This window comes from Pezoporus wallicus, unplaced genomic scaffold (assembly GCF_028554395.1).
Source record: "Pezoporus wallicus isolate ANWC-B61680 ecotype Strahan unplaced genomic scaffold, APGP_CSIRO_Pwel_v1 contig_3058, whole genome shotgun sequence".
In the NCBI taxonomy this organism is placed as follows: domain Eukaryota; kingdom Metazoa; phylum Chordata; class Aves; order Psittaciformes; family Psittacidae; genus Pezoporus; species Pezoporus wallicus.
In genome coordinates, this window is record NW_026641153.1 from 6043968 (window position 1) to 6070103 (window position 26136).

The 26136-nt window shown below is 44.6% G+C and overlaps 2 long non-coding RNA genes across 2 annotated transcripts; one reads left to right on the forward strand and one right to left on the reverse strand.

The window, feature by feature from the left end:
• The first annotated feature begins 1467 nt into the window (after window positions 1-1467).
• On the forward strand, window positions 1468-3896 carry LOC130606291 (uncharacterized). Its single transcript, XR_008973935.1, has 2 exons — window positions 1468-2921; window positions 3043-3896. It is a non-coding gene; the product is annotated as an uncharacterized LOC130606291 (long non-coding RNA).
• Window positions 3897-19886: 15990 nt separating this feature from the next.
• Window positions 19887-25910, reverse strand: LOC130606288 (uncharacterized). Its single transcript, XR_008973931.1, has 3 exons — window positions 25364-25910; window positions 23332-23440; window positions 19887-20298 (listed from the first exon to the last, which is right to left on the reverse strand). It is a non-coding gene; the product is annotated as an uncharacterized LOC130606288 (long non-coding RNA).
• Between the last annotated feature and the right edge of the window lie 226 nt (window positions 25911-26136).

The window sequence follows — 26136 nt, forward strand, 5'->3', positions numbered from 1 at the left end:
ATGAATTTTTGAGAACAGATCTTATTTAGACAGTAAATATCCAAGTTCTGGGGGAGCAGTTCAGCATTTTCATGTGTACCGCACTGCCAATAAGCTCTGTGTATCTCACAGTTCTTTAAAGAGATCCAAATGCAAAAACAGTCCTTAGTTGCAGTTGTAAAGTGGAGGGAATCAAAAGCGGTGTATCTGATTCTAATTGGAATGAAACAGTTTGCTTTTTAAAAGCCAAAGAAAAATCCTTGTAGCTCAGGGAAGTAGAGAAATAACCAAAAACTAAAAGGGACGAGTCAGTTATTTTATGTAGAAGGAAAAATTGCTCCTGTCTAAGGAACATTAAAGTGTGTTCACTAAACTCTTGTTACACATGAGCCCTCTGGGAATACAACAGAGAAGACAATTGTTTGGACCCACCTAATTTATTCACATCCTTCTTTTTCTCTCATGAGATGAATTTGGTTTGTCCAAGTAGGGGTGGAGTGTGTTGGCTTAGTGAAGGAAAGAGACTTCTGTTCTAACTCTCCTGGTGAGTGGTTTGAGCTGCTGAGCTATGAGTAGCTCATCTATCTATGCTGTACTGCACAGATGGTAAATATTTGGAGGTAAGTGGTATAAATGTTTCTAGCTTTCCCCATGCTGCTCCCTAACATTTGTTTGCAAAAATAGACTGAGGTCTGAGGGCTCAGATTCAGTGAAATTACTTAAGAAATTCCCTTGCAGCAGCTGAGCCATGAAAACAGTCCTTTGTGTACACCCTTACTCCCTAGTGAATATGAGATAATGCAGCTTAGCTTAGTCTGAAATGATGACGGGTTGCACTGAATTATCTTCACATCACTGTGGGCTAACAGCTTGGATCCTGTTTTTACAGTTGTCCAGCAGCTGAACCCTGAGAATCAAACAAAGCTGGGACAAAGGCTTGAACTTCAGAAAGCTTTGATATGAAGGACCTCTCTCTGTGTATATCTCTATGTATATACACACAGGTCTTACGTTTTATCCATCTGTCTATCTGTTTTATATTATGTGGAACTCATGCTGCCTTTGATTCTCTTATGTTGGCCCTGTTTGTCCTGTCTTTCTAGTCTCAGCGTTGCTTTCTTGTTTCTGCCTGTTGCTGTGGTAGCTGCTGGAAACTCCTGATTTTGGCCAGGATCCTGTAGATACCATACAGATATAGTCCAAAGACTGACTTCTCTCTCAGGACCCTATGAATGCACACCACACCAGTCTGGATTGCTTCTTCTGAGCAGCTCAGGTTCCTAAACAGACTGTTCTGCCCACAGAGGTATCTACAGGTCTGAGGAAGGTCTACTACCCTTGATTAATACCCAGGCTTCTTGCCAACTGGATAGTGTTTGCTGCAGTTTCAAATTTGCTGATGAAGCTTAATTTCCAGTTGATATGTAATTTGAAAACACCATGAAGATATGTTCTTTGCAGGCTTAAGTGGGGGAGAGGGGGTGTTATGAAGTGCATCCAACTTCTGCAGTCAGCAGTACTGTGTGATGAATGTCACCATAACCTAGAGAGAAGATAATGAAATGTATTAATTTCTTCCAACAGTTAAATGCTACCATGGCCTGGAAAGCGCTCAGAGCTAGTTGGTAAAATTTACATTAAGCAGTGTCAGGTCTTAGATTATCATCTACAGTAAAACAACTACAAAGAGCAGGAAAGTAGATGTATGATCTGAATGTTTATCTGCCATTTACAGATGGTGTGATATGTTAAATCTAGGATCGTCACGGATTTTTGATTATCAGTCTAGTATGGAACCTACTGCTATTGATACTGTTAGCTCAAAAGGGAGAATTTTCAGATGTGAAGTCCAGGAAGCCAAGAGATTACAGAAATATAATAGCAGAAAATGTGGCCCAAGATCATGTTTTCAATCTGATAACCTTGTTGTGGGCATAATATGTGAAGCAAAGGTCGTGCCAAAGAATGTATCTAATTGGTTTTGGCCTATACTGCACAGTTTAATATGGTGTGTCATTATCCCTCCAATGTACAGCTGAATAGATAACTTATTTTACATCTGCAATTATGTAACTGCCTGCGCAATGACATGAAGAAGCTCTAGTGCAGCTTTTAGATGATCTAATTTGGAGCTTGCTTCTATGTAGAGAGATTGTAATGTAATGGTTTTCCTTTTCAAATTTTACCTTCCAAAAAAGAGTTGCAGTTTGATTGTGCTGAGTTGCTAGAATTCCTCACCAGGAGCTCTGATTTCTTTCTTGAAACAAATTCATTCCATCACCAGTCATCTATAATGTTTTATTTTCTAATAAACATAGTGATTGGAGTCAAACTGGCAAAAATGTCTCCACTTACTGTCAGTCTAGCAAGAGCAGCAGCCGTGAAAAGTACTCTATGCTATTTCCTCTAGGTACATGGCCCTGTGTTGGAAGCCCTGACGATTTAGATTAGATATTAGGCAGAAGTTCTTCCCTGTGAGGGTGCTGAAGCACTGGCACAGGGTGCCCAGAGAAGCTGTGGCTGCCCCATCCCTGGCAGTGTTCAAGTCCAGGTTGGACAGGGCTTGGAGCAACCTGCTCTAGCGGAAGGTGTCCCTGCCTGTGGCAGGGGATTGGAACTGGATGATCTTTAAGGTCCCTTCCAACTCAAACCATTCTGTGATTCTGTGATTCTATGACAAAGCGCTTTTGTGCCTGTCAGTGAGATGCTTTAGACTTTTCTCTGGGAAGAAGAGAAAAATATTAACCGAAAGTCTGGTGGTTTAGTGATTCTGTCTCTGGCAGTTCAGAAGAGATGAACCGACTTATGACTGCAGAATAGCTGCTACTGCTGGTACTGTAGGATTTTTGTTTGGGCTGTCTTCTCCTTTCTTGCCCACTCAAAGAATATTGGTGTCCACTCAGGAAGCAGTATGTTACAGTCAAGAGTTGCCATGCCAGCAGGTGCTGCTTTTTCTGTATTTATACCTTTGATGACAAAGGGGAGGAAAAAATAAAATGGATAAGTGCGCAGAAAAGCTAGAAGCCAAAACTGACGACTGTCCTTGTTTTCTCTTTCCAACAGATGGCACCAATTCTCTTTCCAGATCTTCGCTGGTCAAACAGGTCGGGAGTTCCAGAATACCTCAAGCTGTTTAAAAACACTGGCATCTTTGCCCTTTTCTTTTGCTCTTTCTGAGTGTGAAATTTGGACCAAGAAGGCAGCAGACTGAGAAAATGTCTGAATCCCTTGGAATGTGGCACTGCTGCCAAGTACAGCCATGCCAGGAAAACACAGGCAGATCAACCAGCAAATGTGACCCAGGGCTAGGAGTTGAGGGAAAGGAGGTTTACTTTTGCCCAAGGATGGTCAAAAGTAAAAGTGGGACTATTTTAGGGAATTATTGAGAAGGAATTGGAGAACCATGGAGAGAGGAGAATGAAACATGAGGATTCCAGGGAAGATGGAGAAGTCTTGGGTAGCCAAAGAGCAATGACAGTCCACCTTGTTGAGGGAGAGCGGTGGTCTGTCCAGCTCAGCACACTCCCCTTGGAAGAAGGCACTCCTCAATGTTTCCTTGTAGGGGAGATCTGCAGTGCTTCTATAAAGTTGCAAGAGGAAATTAAGCCAGAACAGGGCTGAGGAAGCCTCTATTCTGAAATCACCATGGCAAAAATCTCTTGCAGATAATACAGTTTTCTTTATCCTCAAATGCACCCTTGTTCGTCATTAGAAGGGAACATATTCTGCAGCTCTGTGCCACCATATGGGCCATGGGGAGAGATGAGCCAGGCTCCCATCGTGCATTATAACATAAAGGAAACATTGCTTCCTGGCTGCAAAGAGATGGTCAAAACAAAAACACATGGGTAGAAGCGTAACACTATTTTAAAAGGCATAACTCTGAATAAAGCCTGGAGGCAAATGGATTCCTCATGTATTTTGCTACTTAAATTCTTTTGAAAATCCCCTTCTAATATTTTTAGTTTGACATGCCTCTTATTTTGTTTTTTACCTCAAATATCTTGCTATGATTTTTGGTTGAAGGGCTCTTTGACTCCACAAGCTGCTTTCCTACTAAGTATAGGAAATATCACTTCTGGTGGGTTGTATAAGTGCACTCAGCACTAGTTCCCTTTTTACACAATCTGGAGGAGGGAAGTACTGGATTCATCATGAATTGAGCTGCACTAGCGTTTTTGATAGGATGCAGCAAAGACCATGCCAGGTGTTACAAGCCACAAAGAGAACAATAACAGCAACATTATGGAGGTTGTGACAGTACAGAGTTTCCCAATGAAACACCCTCATGGTGTAGTCTGGGGCATCTTCTGGCTCTAGAAGCCATGAGCAGTCAACTGGACTCCAGAGGGCATGGGATCACATCCTCATCCTGCTTTTGAGATCCTGGGGCTGCTACTGAGTGGAAATGAGGCTTGCATGCACATCTCAAACTGAAGTATTTGTCTGATCACTTATCATGTGTTTCAGCCTTGGCTTATCTCTGTGAGGAGTGCAGGAATACCCCGGCATACTTGGGAATAGACTTCCTGCAAGGAAGCTTTAAGGGCAGTTTATCTGGTATTTAAGCTTGTGTAAGATAATGCTGCCGTTGAAAGGAATGCAGGTGGGGACATGCAGATCAGAGCGAACCAGAGCAGAAGAGAAGTTTTACCTGTTTTTACCTAAATCAGTTTCCGTTGTGCTGGCTCACCACATGCTTGCACAACTGGAAGACTATGAATGGCTTCTGGACTGGTTGGACTGGTCTAGAGGAGGGTCATGATATCAGAGGGCTGGAAGGCTGAGAGAGCTGGGTTTATTCAGCTTGGAGAAGAGAAAGTTCCGGGGGGACCTTAGAGCAGCTCCCAGTGCCTAAAGCGGGGGTTGTAAGAAGGATGGAGAGGTGCTTTTTACCAGGACCTGTAGTGATAGGACAAGGGGCAAGAGTTTCAAAGTGAAAGAGGGTAGGTTCAGGTTGGATATAAGGAAGAAATTATTCACTATGAGGGTGGGGAGGCCCTGGAACAGTTTGTCTACAGAAGTGCAGCTACCCCATCCCTGGCAGTGTTGAAAGCCAGGTTGAATGGGGCTTGGAGCAACCTGGTGTAGTGGAAGGTGTCCCTGCCCGTGGCCACATAAACTCTGCATGAAACTACAGTGTGTTTGAGAACCTCAAATCCCAAGGCAGAGAGAGCTCACGGGATCAAGAAAGGATGCTACCATCACAGAGACTTCTGTGAGAGGCCTTCAATGGACATCTGCTCTGCAGACCACAGAGAGGTACCCAGCTCTCAGTGATTCCTGGATCCCAGAGGGGTGCCAGCCCTGGCTGCTCAGTGCTTCTGCTCTGCCTCCCGGGCACAACAGGGGCAAAACAGCAGTCATCCTCTGCAAAACAGGCCAGAAATCCAGAGCCTGCCATTGCACTGGGAGAGTGGTGGATACTGGGAAGAATCTGGTTTGCAAGAAAAAGAAAAGATTTTTTTCCCGAGGCTATTCAAGGCAGTATGAACACAGACTTGACATTTTGGCGGAAAACAAACTGCTTTTCAGACAGCTGAGGGCGCTCAGCGCTTTTTGAGTGAAGTTGGTGTTTGTGCTGTCAGAAACAGCGCTCGTGCGCTGATGATTGGCATCAAAAGTAGTGCTGCTCGTGAGCAAAGCCTGGGCAGGGGCTTAGGCTCTAATATTGCCAACAACTAACAAATAAAAGGCCCAGAGCTGGTTAAATAGCTGCTTATGTGCTTCAGTACAAGCATAAATTTAGTGCCTTAATGACACCTGAAAAGATCTCTTTGATCACAGATTTCCCCTTCTGAAGCAGCAGGGGTTTATTTATTCATTGCAATTTAAGTACCTCCATAAAAGTAGAAAAATGGAGAAAGACAATAGCCTAATATACCTGGATGTTTGTGTCTTGACCATCTTCCTGCAGTTTTCTCTCATCCTGGTTTTATCCTTATCTTTAGGATCTGCTTCTTGGTACCTTTGCCAGAATCACCATCTATACCTATCCTGAATTTCCCAAGAAAAGGACCTCTGTTATGGTGGGTTCTGTTTTGTGGGCATGTCTGTTCAGTTCTGGAAAGGGATACTTTGATCTCATTTCACCCAAACCATGTTACATTATTGTTTTTAGGGATTTTTGATAGAAAGCAGATTTCTCTGGGTTCCTGTTTATCTTCCATTGATTTGTGTGGCTTATTCAAACTTCTTAAAATCCTTCTGTGATTTGTGTTTATTCACCACTCTTTATTAACAAAACCTTTATTCCTTAGTGCTTCTAAAGCTACTTAGGACATGAAACAATGCTTCTGATTTGTTAACTGTTACTATTATCACCAGTGGTATGACTGAAAATCAGTGCATTTAGCTGAAATACACTTAATACATACAGTTAGTTTATTTAAGTCATGTAATTACTGCTACTAATATCTTGTTTAGTTGGGTACCTCATGTCCATGAAAAGAAAGATTAGTCTCGTTATCATGGCAATGATGTCTATATTTGTTTCAGCTCTAGAGGGACATCTTGGCTTAGAAAGTTAAGGATTTTTATGTCAGTCAATTGCCCTGTTTTTCATCCACAGAGACTTTGATTTGGGTTTTCAGGAGCTGATAATTGAATTAAAGTACCTGTTACTTGCAAGGCCAGTTGACATCAGGCATGTAGCTCATTTGTCTTAGGTACTTGTGTGCATGGTGAATTCCTCCATCTTAATTTAGGGTTCATGTATGACAATGTGGCTGTAATAGTGCTTCCTAACTCCAGCTGTGCAGAGCCTCATACATAGCATGGGCTTCCTCAATTGCTTTGTTTAGGTGCCTTGGCACCTAAGACTACGTTGTGTCATGGAACAAATGTCTTCTCTTTGTCTTCCATGATGGCATGGGGCCTTTAGATGTGATTTCCCTTTCACCCCTGAGGTTGGCTCCTGAGCTACCTGACTCCATGGTTTCCCCACTGAGGATTGAAGCACAGTGCTGCGGAGAAATGGCAAAGCATTCCTTTCTTGTCCTGATGCTCTCTTTGCTGAGAAAACATAATTTCCCAATACTTACAATCTGGAATTCCCAACACATGTCAGTATTTCCAATGAGATAAAAAATGGCTTTGACAACATGTAAGTTCCTCATATCACAGCCAGGCAGCACAACAACCATTTATTTTCTCCCCAGAAGGACGTACCTGGATATTGAAGGGAGAAACATTGGTGCATACAGAAAACAGGTCCAGCTTCCTGATGAGAGGCAGACTGAGACACACATGTGAGATTCTTTGCGGAATCCTGTTTCTGCATGTCAGCCCTACTGGGGGTGATCCAGACTGGGTTTCTCAAGGGATAGCCTGTGGATGCTACAGAAATCTCAGGTATCTCCTACTTAATATGTTGTCTGTCTTTGGCCTTCAGGTGCTGTAGGCACCAGAGAGCTGTTTGAAGGGCATCCACTTCTGTGCAGTTCAGCATCCCACAGGTGTGACCCATGAGGACTGTGAGATGCTAGAACACAAGACAGAGGCATTTTATCCCTTCTGCCAGCCCTTCTGTCTCCGTCCACAGCACTGATATTCTCTTTTCAGCCAGGACCAGATCCAGGTATGGTTAATGGCTGGAGGCTCAGTAACCAGACATCCTCAGCCACTGCACTGGAGCCAGACTGTGCTACCCTTGTTAATGGCAAGCTAGGGAGGGGATGGATGCCACAGACAGCCACCACTCTAAATCCCTGCTGCTTTCAAAAGTGAGAACCAGCCCAAGGAACAAAGCAGATGAGGGAGCAGACTTTATAATCAGGTTTACAAGTTGATCAATTATTATCATAGCTGCAATGAGCTAGTTACAGAGATGAGAACAAGCTGATGTTATGGAAAGGCAGCTATAAAAACTGTGTTTCCAGACATGCTGAGTTCTGTGAGAACAGAGAACCTATTAAAAGATCTTGTTAACACATAGGTTGGGTTAAAGCTGATATTTGCTTTTTTCCTCCCCTCTTCTTCATTTACTTGTTCCCTTGCTTTCTTGTCTAAAGAAATGTTGTTTTCTTTGGGTAGATTATTGGAGAACATAGTGTACAGGAGGTTTACTTCTGTTTGCTCAGCTCCCCTGAGGTGAACAGAGTTGTACAAGACATGATGCAGACCTGAATTGGACCCCAGGCTGCTTCTTTGTGGTCACTCCTGTGGTGCTCACTGTTTCACTTGCAGACATCTCTTTTATCTCTTTCCTTCCTCCCTCACTGCTCAATACTTCTGGCTGGCCATTGGGCAAGAGGGTACAAAGGAGAAAGGGGTACCTGGCCTCAACTGTGTGCCCTGCAGAGAAAGAAAAGTCAGGCTTATTTGATTGCATTACATCGTAGTTTCTGTCTACTAAAAGGGGGTATTTATGCAGGAGACACTGAAAGGGGAAGGAAATGTCATGATTTTTAGGGACCTGGTCTTGCTGAAGGGTTTGGATACTCATTTAAGATGCTGTTGGTTTGACATATTATTTTTACCTTATGCATTAATTAGCACGGCAATGTCAGAGTAGGGCTCAAATGGCTAAGTTCATACCCAGGTCTCATTGCTTTGGCCTAGCCTGTTGCCCAGGGAAGGGACCTGTGACAAAACCTGAATCAAGCCCAAGGTCAAATATCACTAAGACCTGGCACCATTGCCAGCAAGGTTTCTGTTTAAGGGATTGCTTTTACTTGCAGTGTTTTCTGCAGTGCATCACTAGAGGATCTGGGCTCCCCTTCATAGCATGGTCAAACCCTATTGATCTGTACATGGCCACTTCCGCAAAGATTTTTCCTTCACCTGGTCACTTTTCATTTATAGGCTGTGCTCTGGGTGGGGTTTTAGTACAAATCTCTTTAAAAGGCCTACCCAAGGCCAAAGCTGAGCTCTAACACAGATGCTGCTGGAGTCCCACCTGGACATGATGGGTTTGGGCAGTATAAGTGTATCCCAGAGCAGAGACACCATGTTGGAGGGTACTTTAGGGTCCTGGAGGATTTTGTGTGGAATATCTAAACTGTGGGGTGGTTTAGGGCTGGGGTTGGGAGACCTCATGAAGGTAAATGTCTTAAGAGGTATTTTCTTTGCTTAATTCTTTGGAAGCAAGTGGTCATCTAAGATTTTGGACTGCCTGAGACTGTACCCAGTGAAGTAGATTTTGGGATTGAGGGGAGAAGACCATGTTTGAGAATGAGGGCTGGGCTAATGCATTACTTTGGTTTTGTAACTTGTTTTTCATGAAAGGATTTCAGTGCAATATCTATGTACCAAATCTCAAAGAGCTTCCTAGATTACAGGCAGCTCATTTAAAGGTACCATTTGCCCAAAGCCGTTACCCCAAAACACCTAATCCTTGAACTGGGAAAGTAAGAATATGTTGAGTGAAAGTAACTAGAGGAATTTGAGAGGGGAAAAAGAACTTCAGTGGGAATGACTTTTCACAGGTTAACATTATTCATGGGCCACTTGGATTTTAGATGACTGAACCGTGTTGGAAGCAGATGCTGTTTTCTGGTTGTTCCTTTGCTTGCCACTTCCATTTTTCAGTACTTGTTTGTGACTAAGCTCAGGGAAGTGAAATCAATAGTGCTCCAACATTAGTAATTGAACAAAGCAGGTAACCAGCTGAGTAAACCCCATCTCACTTGAAATCAGAGTAGTTACTTCTTAGCTTGAGCTAACATAGCTGAGAATTAGGTGAAGACTGAGGTGGAAAATGGGATAAAACCACCCAAATAAATAAGAAAAGCCAAACAGCCTGTTCCTCCTCTGTGCTAATCTGTCATTGCTCTTACCAAAAGAGCATCAGAAGTGAATAAGGATTCCTCTCTTGAATCATTCAGTATCGGGGTGCAATCAGGCAGAATGGTTTGAAAGCATTGTTTGTAGGAATGAACTCTCCAGGGGTCTGAGTGCTATTTCCAGGTTTCATCCTAAAGCTTAAATGATGCACTTATTGAGAGCTGATCATATAAAATACATGAAGAAGAAAACAGCCTGACAAAGAACAGCTTTTAACTTAGGGAATGAAAAAAAGAAAGGCAATAAACACACTGCTGGAGGCATTTCTGAAGGGCATTTGGATGCTCTTGAAACTAGAATATGACATTCCAGAGCATCCCCTCGCTGAAATGCGGTTGTCTGTGGAAAAGACTGCAATAAACTTCTAACACCCTTGATGAAATCACACAGTGGTTAAGGGAGAGGGTCTCTTACTCCCAGTTAACCTTTGGGAAGGCTTGCAGTAGGATGGCATGCGAGATTGTCATACCACCCCAGTGGCTTTTGCTGATTGCAGATGTAAGTTGGTGTATTCTTTGAAAGGGCAGGGTTTGGGAATCTCTAGATCAAATCCACTTATAAATATTGAGAACAGGGGGCTTCTCTGAGGGATAGTAATGTTTTAATGGGGTAAACTGCCTACTGATAGACTTGTCAGTAAAGGCATAAATCATATCTGAGACATCAGGATATAGCCAGCAAAGAAATCCAGTGAGGATTAATGCCAAGATGTCATAAGTCCAGGAGATACATGATAGCATCACTGTGGAGGCAACAGACACAAAATGCAGACCCTCTTTCCTTCATGGGGTCTCCAGGGATCCTTCTGCAGAGTGTTCAGGAAAAGTGCTCTGAATCCTAAGCAGTATGAAGAGGCAGACAGCCTCACTGAAAGGTGTTTAAATACTGCCAAGGGATGGGAGCATCCACCAGGATGGTGCTCTGGGATGATGCTGAACACTCACTGCATCAGCACTTTTGGGTACTATGTTGTGGACAAGCTGTGTAATGCACCAAGGAAAATGATTCCATTAAGAATTGTGTGCCATTTCTATAAGGAAAAAGAATTACATGTAATTTCTACAGGAGAATAAAGAAAACCTCTGTAATGGAGTGTGCAGGAAATCCCACCACTGTGTATCAAGGCTTTCTTTAAACGGAAAACACAAGCTGCAGTTGTAGACCCAGTTTGTAGTTTGGATGAAGACTGTAAGAGTCAGTTTCCAGCAGGTGCAGCTAATGCTGCATTTCAGCAGGGTGGAGTTTTCAGCCTTTCTCCCAAACAGCAGAGTAGGATCAAAGCCTTCATTTTCATGGCTTTCAATGGCCTGCAGCGCAACAAGAGCTGCAACACGAAGAGATTGTGATGTTCAGAAGCCATCAAAAGCTTTGCTGCACAGGGCCCATTTGTATCTCCTCTCCTAGCTCTGTCTTTCCTCACTGTCTCTCTATGCAGCAGCTGACAGCATGTGTGAATCCAGGAACAGCCCTGCAGAGCCAGGGGAAACCCAGGAGGCAATTAATTCATCTTGAAACAGCACAGCTTTAAACAGTCACAGTGACCTGGAGTTTCTGTACAGAGAATTTAAGTAATTGTGCTGCCAACTTGCCATCAGGGCTGGGATTTCATGAACAATTTTGGGTTTTTGCAATGAGGAGCAGTTTGCCAAATACTGCCTTTAAATATGTCAGTGAAGGAGCAATTGCATGGCTCTCCACTTCAGCAAGCACTTCTGGTCTCATGGGCTCTCTCCATCACCCTCTGAGACCCAAGTGACTCCAGCAGAGGGTGGAAAAGAAGCTCCAACAATGGACATGAGGGCCAGAGGAAAGAACAGAAGAGTAGAGGATTTTTTGTCCCTGATATTCCACTCAGGTGTGTGCAGACTGGAGGTGTACGGCTGGGGTGAAAAATAAGACCATATAACATGATTCAGCTGATCCCAAACAAAAGTTAGGGAGGAGGAACTCCTACCTGAGTAGAGAATCTTCCCAGGGGATTTCCCCTGGCCACCTTTCAAAGCTCTGGCTGCTCTGTGACCTGTGAGGAATTTGTTAGGTTTGGGTTTTATTTTCTTCCCCCCCCTCCCCCTTTCTTTTCCTTTTTCAGTTCTTATCTGTTTTGTTTCTTAAAGAATGACATCCTGGCCCCTAGCATTTCTAGAGGCAACACTCACATTCCTTGCAGCTCTGTGTTAGCAAAAAGACATAAAATGTTCCTCGTAATTACACATGATTTGATCATTCCAGCATTTCCACCCCTTCCCAGAGGTTTTATTATAATAATTAATTTCTGTGGCACCTCCTTGCAGCTCTAGGCATTTTCCTAAACCTTTAAACACACATTTAGCAGTTCTGAACACTTCACTGCTGTATTTCTTTCCCTCTATTTGCTAGTTATAAATTCTTTGTTCATAGTCTTTCCTACAACTTGAGCGTTATTCATGTAGTCTCCATTATTGTAGTACTGTGATACTCCAGGATCTCTGCTTCACCATGCCACTGTGATCAAAGAAAATGCTGTTATCCCTTGTTACACATGGGAATCTGGGATACAGTGGGACTCATGTTTTTAAGGATTTTAAGCCCAGAGTGTCACAGGAGGTCAGTGGCAGAAAAAGGAATTACACTCTGGTGTCCTGATTCCAAGTCCCAACTGGGCCAGCTTGGTTTTGCTGTCTTCGAGTGCATTTCTATTTCAACATTCTGCAATTTCCAATCCATGAAGGACTCCTCACTTTCTCAGATGCCTTTAAGGAAAGGTGAACCAAGAGGAAAGTGATTTAAGAGCCAACAACTCCTCTCAGGAAATTGTCTTCTAGCAGTTCTGGATATTGGGTAGAAAAAGATCTTTTGCTAAAGAGAGATCTGAACCCTGATCTGAACCGTGGAGTATTAATCATATCATGTATTCATCATATCTATGTATGATAGCACTTGTCCATAGTAAATTTCTTGGATCTCGGGGGCAGTGCCGCAGAAAAAATATGGACTCAGTCAGAGATCAGTGTGATCAGACCAAAGCCATTTATTACATAGCATCAATCCTTTTTATACTGTTTCTCTGTATCTGCTTACAATAGCTTGCTGTGTTATAGTCAGATATGTTTATTATAATCAGATACATTTTCTTGTAACACACAGCAACTACGGTTACATTTACAATAGCTCGCTGTATAATATTTGGATACATCTACAATAGCTCGCTGTAGTATAATTAGATACATATTCAATAGTTTGTTGTATTATGATTGGACACATATACAATAGCTTAGTATGTTATACTTTGGTACATATTCTTTCAGCACACAGCAACTAGTAACAATTAATCAAATAAGCGTATGAGGACTTAGCCTTTCAAATTTGCTAACAGTCCACTATTTTGTATCTTAGCACAGTCCAGTTTCTTTTTATCTTGCTTGCACTGTTACTTTTGCTTCTTTACCCACATCCTCCTTCATTCGGTTCATGTTGAGTTCCACGTAGGCACTTGCTGACTTGGGAACGTGGCCATTCTTTGCTAAAAATCCATCCACAGGGCAGAATGTGAGAGAGGTGATCTCAAATAATGTTGGGTTTTAACAACTAACCCAACTCATTAAAAACCTCAGTTTCAGCCTCCTGCTGATTTCAGTGAGGGCTGGTAGATTATCCAAGCACAATCCAGCACAACTGTTGGTATGATTCAGTGTGATCCATCAATCATCACGCAACAGGCAGAGCTGTACATTAGCCTGAACTTCTGCATGTCCCCAGGCACAGCCATGCACTATGGTGGTGGAATTCATTCTAGCTCTGTCATTACCAGTTAATTGCATAGGCTGCAAAAATGTCATGAATTCTGACGTTTCATCTCTTTAAACCCAACCCCATGTAACCCTCCTGCCACAGCTCACAAGACCCACAGGTATCCTCAATCTGGAGTCAAGCCACCCATGGCTTGTTTGCTGGAATCGGAATGGCGGCCCCAGAAGCAAAACTGCTGAAATATTGCCCTTTGTCAGACAGAAGCTGAGCCAAAAGTCATGTTTCAGCCTATGCAGAACTTGGCCAAGCCTTCTTATTAATTTGGCTTCCAACAAAAGTAGCACAGCACTGAAATGCAAAACTGCCCTGGTGGGTAAACTGGTTTCCCTGTACTGTCAGGTTATAGCTAAATAGGATTAAAGCTGTTTTTCACCTGAACATGAGGAAGAGCTTACTTACCTTGAGGGCAGCTGGGCATTGGAATAGGTTGCCCAGAGAGGCTGTGGAGTCTCCTTTCCTGGAAATGTTTAAGAGCTGTCTGAACACAGTCCTAAGCAATGCTGTAGGTGATCCTGCTTGAGCAGGCAGATTGGGTGACTTCCAGTTGTCCCTTCCAACCTCAACCATTATGTACTTCAGCGGTTCAGTGTTTCTGCCCTGGTGTGGGCAGGATGTCAGAGCAAGAGCTGGGTCTCCAGGCTCAGCGCTGAGTCTTGGGGTGGTTCAGGATGAGAAAGTGGTGAGCAGTCCATTGAGTTCTCCTGTCCCGTCAGGTTGTGCTCCCAAGACGGTCACAGGAGAGAAGTGGTCACCAAGTCCATCAAGCCTGGAAAGAGCAGCTTCCCAGGCTTAGACGCTGTGACTGGTGGTGCCCAACAGCATCCTAATGATTTCACTTTATTTACTGCAAATGTAGTTTCTCCAATGAACTTAAATAAAGACAGACTGAAAAAAAGAGGGCTTCAAAGCATTTAACTTACACTGCTGAAGATATATGTCTGCACCAGTCTGTGTCAGCGAAGATATATTCAGCAAACCTTATCTCTGCAGGGTAAAGCCTGATAAAGGTCTAATTGCCTGAGAAACGCACAGCCCTTGGGACTGCAGTTGCAAAAGCAATTTCCTTCTTTACAGTGGAGCCTTAACTAAAACCCCTCCTGCTTAATGAGAGCATGAATAATTAAGGGACAAGGGTAGGGGGATGGAGCTGCGGCCAGCCGGGGTCTGCATGGGGTGGCTGGGGGCAAGCAGGGGCCCAGGCAGGTCAGAGGCTTTCTGTGCTATATCCCTGCCTGTGTGGGGGGTCATGCATGCCCCTGATGTGGGTGGCTCACCTTCCTTACATCCATCTCAGGGCAGCCCTTGCCCCCAGGCTTCCCTGGTGCTGTCAGTCCTCCTGGGGTGTAACCAGGGCATCTCCAATGATGTGCCCCACCAAAGGTGATCACAGCCACCAGGACTGCCTAAGATCGTTGCAGCAATGTCTGGCCGCTTGTCACCGAAGCATTTGTGGGTGGAAGTGAATGGATTGAGAAGTGTTTGTAAGAACAGCGTTTCTTTGTTTCATGTAAAAGAGCCAAGTTTAATGCAGGATACAAAGCTGACCCAGGGGTGAAAGACATCACTGAGCATCCTCAGAGGCTGCCCTCCTGCCCCTGAGCCAAAGCCAGCAAACCTTCAATGCATTAGCAATTAAAAGTGAGAGGGACAGAGCAAAAAAATCCCCTCACAGATTGTTCTAGGAAGGGAATAAAGCAGCAGAAGCAGCAAAGGGTGGTTAATGTAGATTTTGCAGCAGATACTGATACAGGACAATTTTCCCTTTTCCTTTCTGGTTTAGAAATAAGACTTTATTGACACAGAGATAGTCCTGGAAGAGCTAATGAAGCACAAAGCTGAGTGAAAGAAATCATGTGCAGGGGGCTCTTCACAGCAACTTTTTTCTCCTTGTGTTTTTTACCCATTAAATAAAGAGGAATTAACACCTGTGCCTGCTTCACCAAGCCATTTTTCAAGTTTGCAGTTGTTCTCAGGGGAATCAAAGTGACAGATTTATGCAAAGCTGGAGTTCAGATCTTTTCTTGCCCTGGAGCAAGGCTTTTTATCCAATGCTTTTCTTCCCCCCTTCATGAGGGGATGGTGAAGAGGAGGAACGCTTCACACTTGAAAATAGCAAAGGGAAAAATACCTTTCACAGCTGTTCCTAGCAGCTGGGATGTATTTAATCCGAGCTAGAGATTAACATGCATCTCTGTGAAAGAGACGTTCTCCTTCCCACTGTGGGTGTGTTATCACCGGTAGATGCTCCTAAGTGTTTCAGACTCCTGCAAGACCTCAGGCTACGCCTGTGCCCAGCTCAAGCCTCTGCACAGCAGGGTGTTTAGCAGGGTGTCTGCAGAAGGCAACTCTTTTCTTACCATTGCATTGGAGATGGGAAGGGCAGAAAAGGTCTTTGCTGCTGTCTCCACAAGTGCTACATGCACAGAGGCACAAATGCGTAATAGTAAATCTTCAGTAGCACAAGAATGCCTGCTGTCTTCTAGGCCAGAGTGCTGAGCTCTGAGCAAGAGGACTTTGCCCTCCTGGGAAACAGTTATGTTTATCATCACTGCTTAGTGTGAAAACGTCCTGAAGTCCCCGGTCCTTGAGTCATTAAGGATTTGAGAGGCAGAACTTAAGTTAATGGATGTGAATTCACAATCCCATTATGTAGTAAGAAGCTGGTACCTATGTGACCTACCGGCTTGTTTCTTTGGTCCTCGAATCTTATGCTTCCAGTCAATCTCCTTCTTCATCCCCACCTTTCAGCCATATATGAAGGTCTTGCCCTTACTCTTAGGAGCAGTCTTCAACACACGCAAAACAAGACATTACTCTTTAGCTTTCCCTGGTGAAGAAACCATTGAAACCCTTTTCCATAGAAATCTACCTAAGATAAACATGCAAAATGTGATGTTTGAGCCCAAACACTTAATTCAATCCAAGGAGGACCCAGGCAATATCATTTGCTTTGGCTGCTGCTGCTGGATTTTATAGCCGCCGCTGGCTCCAGCACCACCTGCTTGATACATGTGTCCACCACCCTAAAGTGGTGGCCAGGGGACAGCTGTACAGTCCTTGACACATGGCCTTGTGCTAGGTGCTGTGTGTCAATGCACTGACCTACTGCACAGCAGCATAGCCATCAGCCTCTCCCAGTGACTTATCAGCAAGCTGCACAGATGCATTTCACTTAGCAAAGGCAGATGCAGAGCTAGAGCTGTTTCCTCCTCGGCAATGCTGATGGTGTGTCTTCTTCAGCCTGAAGAGAGAGACCTCAGAACAGCTTCCGGTATCTGAAGGGGGCTACAAGGATGCTGGAGAGGGACTCTTCATCAGGGACTATAGTTATAGGACAAGGGGTGATGGGTTTAAACTTAAACAGGGGAAGTTTAGGTTCAATATAAGGAAGAAATTCTTTACTGTGAGGGTGGTGAGGCACTGGAATGGGTTGCCCAAAGAAGTGGTAAATGCTCCATCCCTGGCAGTGTTCAAGGCCAGGTTGGACAGAGCCTTGGGTGGCATGGTCTAGTGTGAGGCGTTCCTGCCCATGGCAAGGGAGGGTTGGAACTTTCCAGCCCTAACCATTCTATGATTCTATGTGGGAGCACCTCATTGACAAGGAAGTCAGGAGCAGGACTAAATGACCAAGAGTTACCTGTCAGCAGCATGTCCCTCATCACCAGTGATGAAATCACTTGTGGCATTGCTAACCCAGCTCCTGGGGTAAGAAACTCCCCTGAGTGAGGAGGACAGTTTTCTCAGCAGCAAGCCAGCAGATTGCCATGAGAGCAGGGAGCAATCTCCAGTGAGGGAGCTGGAGCAGAGCCCATTTCACTACCTTGGCCACGTGCCTGGGTTAACTCACTGGGTTAAGTGTTGCTGAGGGCAGTTTCTAAATCCAAATAAACCTCCTGCACAATGGTAGGGGGAGACATGCTTTCATGTTATCAGCTGCTCTGGGAATAGAGAGACTGTGTCAAAGAGCTGGAAAGCCCTACTAAAAGGGATACCAGAGAAGAACAAGACCTGCTCAAGGCAGAAACATACAGAGCCCATATGCTAACGGAGCAGGGCCTTTAGTGATTTAGTGAGGTTTGTCTAGATGGTTTGACACCATTTCAGTAGCAGCTAAAGAGAGAAACTTGCTGCCTGGTGGCAAAAGCTGGTTTTACAGAAGGGCTGGCAGCTCCTGTGGGGAAATGCAGGTGTCTCTGATGCTGTTTGTATTGAAAACATCCAGCCAGGGGCCACATAAAAAATAGGGCAGGATTCTAGTTGCTCCTTTTCCCCTTTCTGGTCCCTATTTCTACAGTTTTACCATATGATGTTCAATGTTATCTTCTTAATTCCTTCATTCACTCCTTCTTTGCCTAAAATTTTCCTTGACCAGCTGCTTCCTTCACTGCCCCTTCCCTCCTGTCCTATGTATTTTCCTTTTTTTCCTTTCACTTCCTTTTCCTTTGCTCCACTGTTTGTAGCTTTCTTTTTGGGCTTTGCATCCTTATGTTTGTCTCAGCTCTCACGTTATTTCCTATTCCTTTCATCTGTGGGATTTCATGGGGTCCAGGGGCACTTCTCACCCCTGTATTAGTTTACAGTAATCTACCACTCAGTAATCTGTGCTGCCTTTCCCCTCTTTTCCACAAGTCTTCCCCTCCAGATGAGCTTGCACGTCTGTGTACAAGGTACACATACATCCTAAAGCCGGGAGGCTGGAGCCAAACCCAGTTCAGGGAACTGCCAGCTTCAGTAGGATTCCCTCCTCCAAATCCAAAGCTCCTTGGGTGTTGGATGAGTCATGGATGGCAGCAGTTGTGTTCCTTACCACAACCCTGGAAAAAAGTCACTCCACTGATTTGAAAGAATGTGCTGAAAATGAAGCATATGCTGTCCTACAATGGAAAACACTAAGTTAAAATGCTTTAAATTGCATAAAGGTGTTTTGTAAGAGAACTGTCATATACCATGAGACAATTTTACTGGAAAGAACATCCACAATGAAAAACAAATCACACTGACCTTTGCTATAGGCCTTAAAAGCAGGTTTCTTTGGGGTTATGGAGACTCATTTGCCCTCCAGCAGTGGAAGAATTAAGATGTTATGTTTAACATAAACAAGAGAGGTTTAATCCCAAATCCTCATGTGAGAGCACTTTGTGTTCTCTTAAAACTCCAGTAATTCCCTAAGCAAGATGGACAGTTGGGTTATTTTAGACTCAGAAAGAGAAGGGGAGGGACAGAAGGGACATCAAAAGGAATTAACTCATCAAAGTAAGAGCCCAGTTGTGAAAACTGAGCAGAGTGTGAGTTCAATTGCATTAACTATACATGGCACCAAGATCACTCATTATAAAATGCCTTTCTTCTCTTTGCTTTTTAATCAGGCAGACTGCAAGAAGAAAGGTTGGTCTGATGGGACCACTGCAAGCCAGGGCTGTGCAACCTCCTGGACACACACACACATATTCCTGCTCAGTCAGTAATCATAGAATCATAGAATGGATTGCATTGGGAAGGACCTTAAGATCGTTCGGTTCCAACCCCCTGCCATGGGCAGGGACACCTCACACTAGACCCTGTAATACTGTGAAAGTCATGATTCTAGTTACCATATGGGCTCTACACAAGATCCTTTGAGGTCAGATGCTGGTTTCTGAGGGGTGAAGGAAAGAAAAGGTGGTTCCTGTGGATGGAAGGCTACACAGGAAAGTTGTCTCTGATGACCTGCCTCTGCTGGGTCTAGCTGCACATCATCTCTGCACTCAGCAAAGATAGAGCGGGCTTTGGTCCTTTTGAAAGGCAACCTATTCCCCAGCTCAGGTTTCTCCTGCTGCTCTTCTGCCTGGGGCTCAGAGAGAAGGCAGCCCCGGCAATCTGTTATCATTCAGCAGCATTGAATTCACTTCAGAAGAAGACAGTATCTGAAGGGGGCCTATAGGGATGCTGGAGAGGGACTCTTCATTAGAGACTGTAGTGACAGGACAAGGGGTAACGGGTTAAAACTTAAACAGGGGAAGTTTAGGCTGGATATAAGAAGGAAATTCTTTCCTGTTAGGGTGGTGAGGCACTGGAATAGGTTGCCCAGGGAAGTTGTGAATGCTCCATCCATGGCAGTGTTCAAGGCCAGGTTGGACGAGGCCTTGGGTGATATGATTTAGCGTAAGGTGTCCCTGCCCATGGCAGGGGGGTTGGAACTGGATGATCTTAAGGTCCTTTCCAACCCTAATGATTCTATGATTCTATGTTACCTCCAGCTGTGATTCAAAAGTTAAAACAGTTTCAACCCTTTTAAAACATAGGAAGGAGAGGGAATAAATCCAGAGAACTTGAACTGCTGAAGCAAAGACAAGACATTTCACATATCCATCTTTTTATTTCTAGACAAGAAGCCAAAATCCTACAGTACCACTGCTACATTAGGACTTGGACACGTACAGCATCCCTTTCATCATTGCTCTCTTGTGATCCTGAAGCTGGAGAGACCCAGTGTGAGTGTATGGGTGCTGGAGAGGTGATAGTTGTGGCCCAAAACTAGGCCAGAATTGCCTTCACTTGACTGAGCTATGATCGAAGTGTACTTTGCCAGTACAATTCATCTTCAGAAGTGACCAGTGAAAACAGCTGCATACTTATGTAATGATGCTGGCCACCAGAATAAATGTGGTTCTTGGCTAAAGGAGCAGAAAACCAAACAAAGTGGTGGTGCTGCCCTCTTCATGGCTTTTTGGAGACCAGGCTCTGAAATCTGGAGCTCATCTCTGGTCTCTGCAGGAGAAAAGGATGTTGAAAATCTGGAACAACCAAGCTACAGCAGTGAGTGATAGTGTGGTCATCTTGCCACCAAGAGAAAATGTATTCAATTTATTCAAGGGAGTGCTTGGTTGCTGGATTATAAATGCCAAAACTGGGTGAGAATTTCTAATAAGAGGGTTATTTTATTCTTCACATAGCAGTCTACAGCCCAAAGTGATCCCATGGCTGGCAGCTGAAGCCAGGCAAATCCAGAATGGGAAAAAACATCAGATTTTACCATTGAAACAGCTCACCAAAGGATGAACTTGCTTCTCCCCCATCTGAGATTTTAAAGTGAGAGTTGGATGTCTTTCTTTCTCTTTCTTCTTCTAAATTCAGTTATGATCTTGAAGTCCCTGGGTGAAATTTTCTAGGCAGTGTGGTCAGATTAAACTTTCCTACTGATCCCTCTGCCTTTAAAACCTCATATTTATAAGAAGTGCCTTTACCTGGACCAGAGTTCACCCCACGGACAAGGGAATTAGATATCTTTATTCATTCCTCCACAGCTGTGGGAATGATGTGTTTAGCTATTTTTCCCATCGCCAGTTGTGTCAGTGGTATGTGTTATGCAGATGTGTGTCTAGTGGGAGCTATGCTCAGACAGCACATTTCACATTGATTTATGAACAGACTTCTGAGCACAGCAGCTTCTGGCCTCTGCTGACTTGGGCTGGAATCAGCTTGCACGTTTGTTGCTATTCTTATTCTTGGACCTGCAGTCATGGCTCAAGAACCAGATGCTGCAGAAATGCAGAGCCAATGAGGTCCTTTCCTCAGAGCTCTGCTGCAAGATCCTGGCATGAAGCAAGGGGTGAGTGTGGGTAGCCACAGGGAAAAGATGGGTGGTGAATGTGATCAGCAGTGATGAGCTATAGAAACTGTGTGTAGCAACAAGTTGAGTATACAGTGGTGGGCTGAGGCTGGGTTTGCCCAGGAAAAGATGCCGTAGGACTCAAGACGTGAGAGAGAAGAGCCTGCACAGCATCTTCATTGTGTGAATGGTAGGAAAGGCACATCTGGGAGTAGCTACATGGGAAGTGTCTACACAGAGGAAAGTCTATGGTGAGGATGAAATCCAGGTTATAAGTCCAAGTGATGGATAAGAGGAGGTGATAGTACCAGTGATTGAGAAAGGGAAAAAGGGTCATTTGGAGTGAGAGTAACATTTCCCCTTCAGCCAAGATGGGTCTGAGACGAGGGTCAGATGTCCTCAGGTGTCAGGGAGCCAGGCTGAGACAGGAGTTTTGGTAGGAGGACACAGTTAACAGGACATACATCCATATCCAAATAAAACTGCATTTACACGGATGAGATTTGTCAGAGAACAGGGCAGAGGCGGATGTGAGCAGGGCCCTGTGGGCACAGTGAGGGCAGGATGGGGAAGATGGACAGTGGGGATGAGTAAAGGCTGAAGGGACCAAGTAAGGGCAGAAAGATGCAATGAAGGTGTAGGAAAAGATCTCCATCCATACTAACTCTTTGATCTTTCTACTTACTTTTCCATTCAGATTCTAAATGATATTACAGAAAGTCTTTTTACTGCTATTCATCCAGTAAATCTTTGCAAACTCTTTGAGACAGCAGTGTACTCCCGCCTGATCCCCAAAGACAGATCCTGTTTCTTCATAGTCGTAAGTACTCTTCAAAAGAACGAACCATACAGAACTACAGGGAACTTTGGCCAGGGAATATGATTGTTTTAAAATAGGAATCACCCAGCCCAGATATTAGTACAAAAATAGTTAAATATGATGGACCAAATGTCAAGCCATGAGAAGAGAGACTCGCATTAGAGAAGCACAGACAGAAGGAGCTAATGAAAACATCTCTTCCTGTGGGGACACTAACACAGCCGAATATTCATATTTGTAGGTCGCCCAGTTTAAAGAGCAGTGAGAAAGAAATCTGGGTTTGATATTTTGTACCCTGGACTACAAAGGAATCACTGTGGATATATATAAAAGACAGCTGGGCCGAGGTTTCAGATCACCTACATGCATTAGAAAGGCAGCCAGCCAGAGCACAGTGCTCTTGTTTGATACCTGAACTAATGCTCAACTCTGTCAATGCTTTAAAGGCAAAGAGAGAGGCAGAACAGAGCTATGTTTTATTAAAAGGCTTAAATCACCTGTATCACCACAGAAACAGCAAAGAAATGACATGGCCTGGAGGGAGAAACCTTTGGTTTAAATATCTGTAAAGATGAGTGGAAGAGAAAGAAGAGCTCCTGCCTGGGAAAGCCACAGGCCTGTCTCAAAGTCTACAGGGCTATCTAAACTGAGGAAGTGAATGAATAACTGTGGCACATGCATGAGTGGCTGAAAGCGCAGCCTGAGCAGTAATTGGCTCTATTGGTGCTCCTCTGATTAGCTGGTTTTGGCTACAGCACTCATCAGGCCCACCCTGAGTTCACAGCACTGAAGTATTTATGCTGCACTAGAGAGCGTCTCAGATCAGCTGGTGGATCCCTGCTGAGAAACAGCAAACACAGTTCTGAAGGATGGGGTCTCCAGGGAGGGGTTTTAAATCTTTATTTTGTCTCAGTAATTCCTTGTTGTTCAAGGCTGGAAGAGAAAGGACTCCCGGAATGGATTCAGATGCTCCCGCTACTTTTCACTACCGCAGAGATGAAGGAAGAGAGAAGAAAACTGATGGTGCTTCTGTGGAGAGAAATTTAGGAACAAAATCACGTTGATCACTGTGATCTGAATGTAGACAGCTCTAATTCTTTGCTAAAATACTGATCTGGAAGTTGTAATGAACTCAAATAGCCCAAGGGACCAGCTTGTCACAATGGAAAGGGAAGGTTCCACACCGATGAATCTCTGGAGAGCCTCCCAACAGGGAGAAGTTTCAGCTGGCAACATCTGGCAGAGGGCACAGGAGAAGAGGAGCCACCCCAAGCCCTTACAGTGACACTGGGCACAGCACCAGCAAACATGAATGGAAGAGAACAAAGGAACTGGGCACTTTCAAGTGAGAGGTATGTGGAGACGTGCTTACCTATAGCATCTGCTCCAGAGTCATGGCCAAGACCTCCTTGCAGCTCATTCAGCTCTGAAGTCAGTTCCATGGACACCTGCTGTATCTTCAAAATGCCTACAAACCCACTCTGCAGAATGATAGAGAAATCCACAGAACATTAATTACTGCTTCCACACTCTGGTGATCACCACCAAAAAGTGAATTGGAGAGCATCAGCCAGTGTCAGCATGCACAATCTACTGTGTTTCCTGAGGTGCCTCGCTGATTCAAACACTCTTGTCAAATATAACCAGTATAATGTAGACTATTAGAGGTGGCATTAAGGAAAGACACATCCATATTTTGGGTTTGAGCTGCTAGTGTGTCTCCCTTTCTCACCCTGCTCTTCCCAGCTGTTATGTGGTGGAATCATCAAAATGTGAGAAATAGCAGAGCGGATCACATGAGGTATTTCCAAAGTGGTTTGAGAACAGTTGACCATTATTCATTTGCAACATGCAGTAAACAGAGATGAAGCTTAAATGTGAGGCTCTTCTACCCAGAAGATATCAATCTTATATGTATACACAGAAGAAACAGCAATTGCTGTTTCACACAAGCTAAGAGTTTGGTTTTCAGGATAAAACCAACCAACCTATGGTTACAGACATCAGCTTCTTGGGCTCTATCTCCTCAGCAGCAGTGCTGGAGTAATAACACACCTGTATACTGCTGCCCACACCTAACACGAAATTCACCTTGCTGAAGCTGCCAGGCTTTGGCACCAGTCATTCCCCTTGGAGAGACCATAAAGGGACATGGAGAGACCACCTTGGATGGGCTGAACATCTCTCCCATCACTTGCAGCACTTCCCTCTTTCTTCACATGACCCCCATGTGTTTTACAACATCTCAAAGCACCATTTCCCAGCAGAAACCTGAGGTTCGTACCAAGGCTTCCATGTACACTGGGTTGCACAAAATACCTCCAGGATTGACCCAGTTTTGCCTGAAGTCAACATCAGCCTCAATTTTCAGTTTTCCTCCTTAGTTATTATGTATGTATTTCAAAACTACTGAATGAGGCACTGAAACCTCCTGTACTGCAGTTTAGTCCCTTCAGGTCCAAAGCAAAAGCAGTATTTCCTGGTTGTTAACATTAAACAAACATTGAGCTTGTTGGTCTGTTGGGATTTCTGGAGGATATTTGCTTTGAAAAATTCTTTTCAGGATTGTCTTTTAAGCTTTTTTTCCTGGAATTTGGAAGCAATTTGTTGATCTTCAAGAAATAGATGGTACATATAAAACAAGTGAGAAAAGCTCTCTGGAGTTTTTGTTAGGGAGAAAAAAAAAACCAAATCTGTTTCTGTTTTAGCAAGAACCAACTTGGCTGTTCTTGCATAAAGTTGTGATGAAATACACTGTAGGGCCATGCCATCATGAAATATGAATATTACCTTTGTTAAACTCTCTAGCACACAGCTGAATCTGATGAAACTACTCCAGAGGGAGACACTTGTCACAGCGGAAGTCTTGTCTCACTGTTATGAGGTTGGCTCAGCATTATTTAACTCATGATTCCTTATTTCACACATGATTTTGCACACCAGCCGTGCACGAGGAACCCCCTATACCAGACACAGCACAACTGTGGAACGAAAAGGCACCTCCTGCTCCCAGATGAAGATGGACAGAGGATGAGATTAAAGGAACCAAGCAGGCTGTGCTGTCAAGCTCTTAGTAACCATCACAGCTAGGGAGAGATTTAACTGTTACCATGTCTCCATGATATTCCTATTCTAACAAAAGTTTTTAAGCATCCCATGCCCATTCCTGACTGTCTCATTCCCAGTGAGCTCACGTGTGGGAAAAGGAGAATGCTGAAACAGAAAGAGGCTGTTTCAGGCTGTGAGTGGTGCGGGGCCCCTAGGGAGGCTCCACAGCAATTTTTATGCAGGGACAGGGTCAGTCTCAGAGCCATCTGCCAAAAACATGGAGAAGCCCAAAGCTGCCTCAGCCAGTTCTAGGAGGAAACAGCAAAGTATTTCGAGACCTGACTTTTCACTTTTACCTTGCTCACCAGATATATTTCGAGAAACAGTTGCAGGCTGCTGGGAAGAGCTGCTCTTCTCCGCTTGCAAGTTTTATCCATCCTCATTTCAAACGGGAGAAGTGGGTGATCAGGGTTACAAGCTTCCCAGCACACACATGCATCTTCGTTTTCCCAGGCTCTTCGTTCCCAGCAGGAGCTGTGGGCACCGCACTGCTCCCCTGGGACCCTTGTACTGCCGTCACCCTACGAGCCACCCCTTCACCTCTCACAGCCCTGGGTGCCACCAGTGCCCACCCTGGGGCTGGGGGGTGCCCGGCAGTAGCTACCCTCACCCCGGAGTGTGCTTTGCCCTTCTCATCTCTTCTCTTTTCCATCTTGCCTCTTTGCACTCTCCGTTCCGTCCATCTCTTCCCTTCGCATTCCTCCTCTTTGCAACTCTGCTTTTGCATCCCTCCCCTTTTATCCCTCCCTTTTCACCTCCCCCTTTGCACCTCTCTCATTTACATCCCTCCCCTTTGCCTCTCTGCCCCCTTCGCATCTCTGCCTTTCCTCAACTCTTCTCCTCGCGTCTCTGCCCCTGCACACCCCCTGCCCCCAGACCCTTCGCATCTCCGCGCCCTTGCCCGCTCGGATCTCAGCCCTTTGGGCATCCGAACTCCAGGCACCCTCCATTCTCCGCCCCCTTTCCTTTACACCCCCCCCCCCCCCCGCGCTTTCCCTTCTTTGCCCCTTCGCATCCCCGCCTCGCTCCCTCCCTGCCTCCTCCACTGCAGTCCTTCCTCACCTCTCCC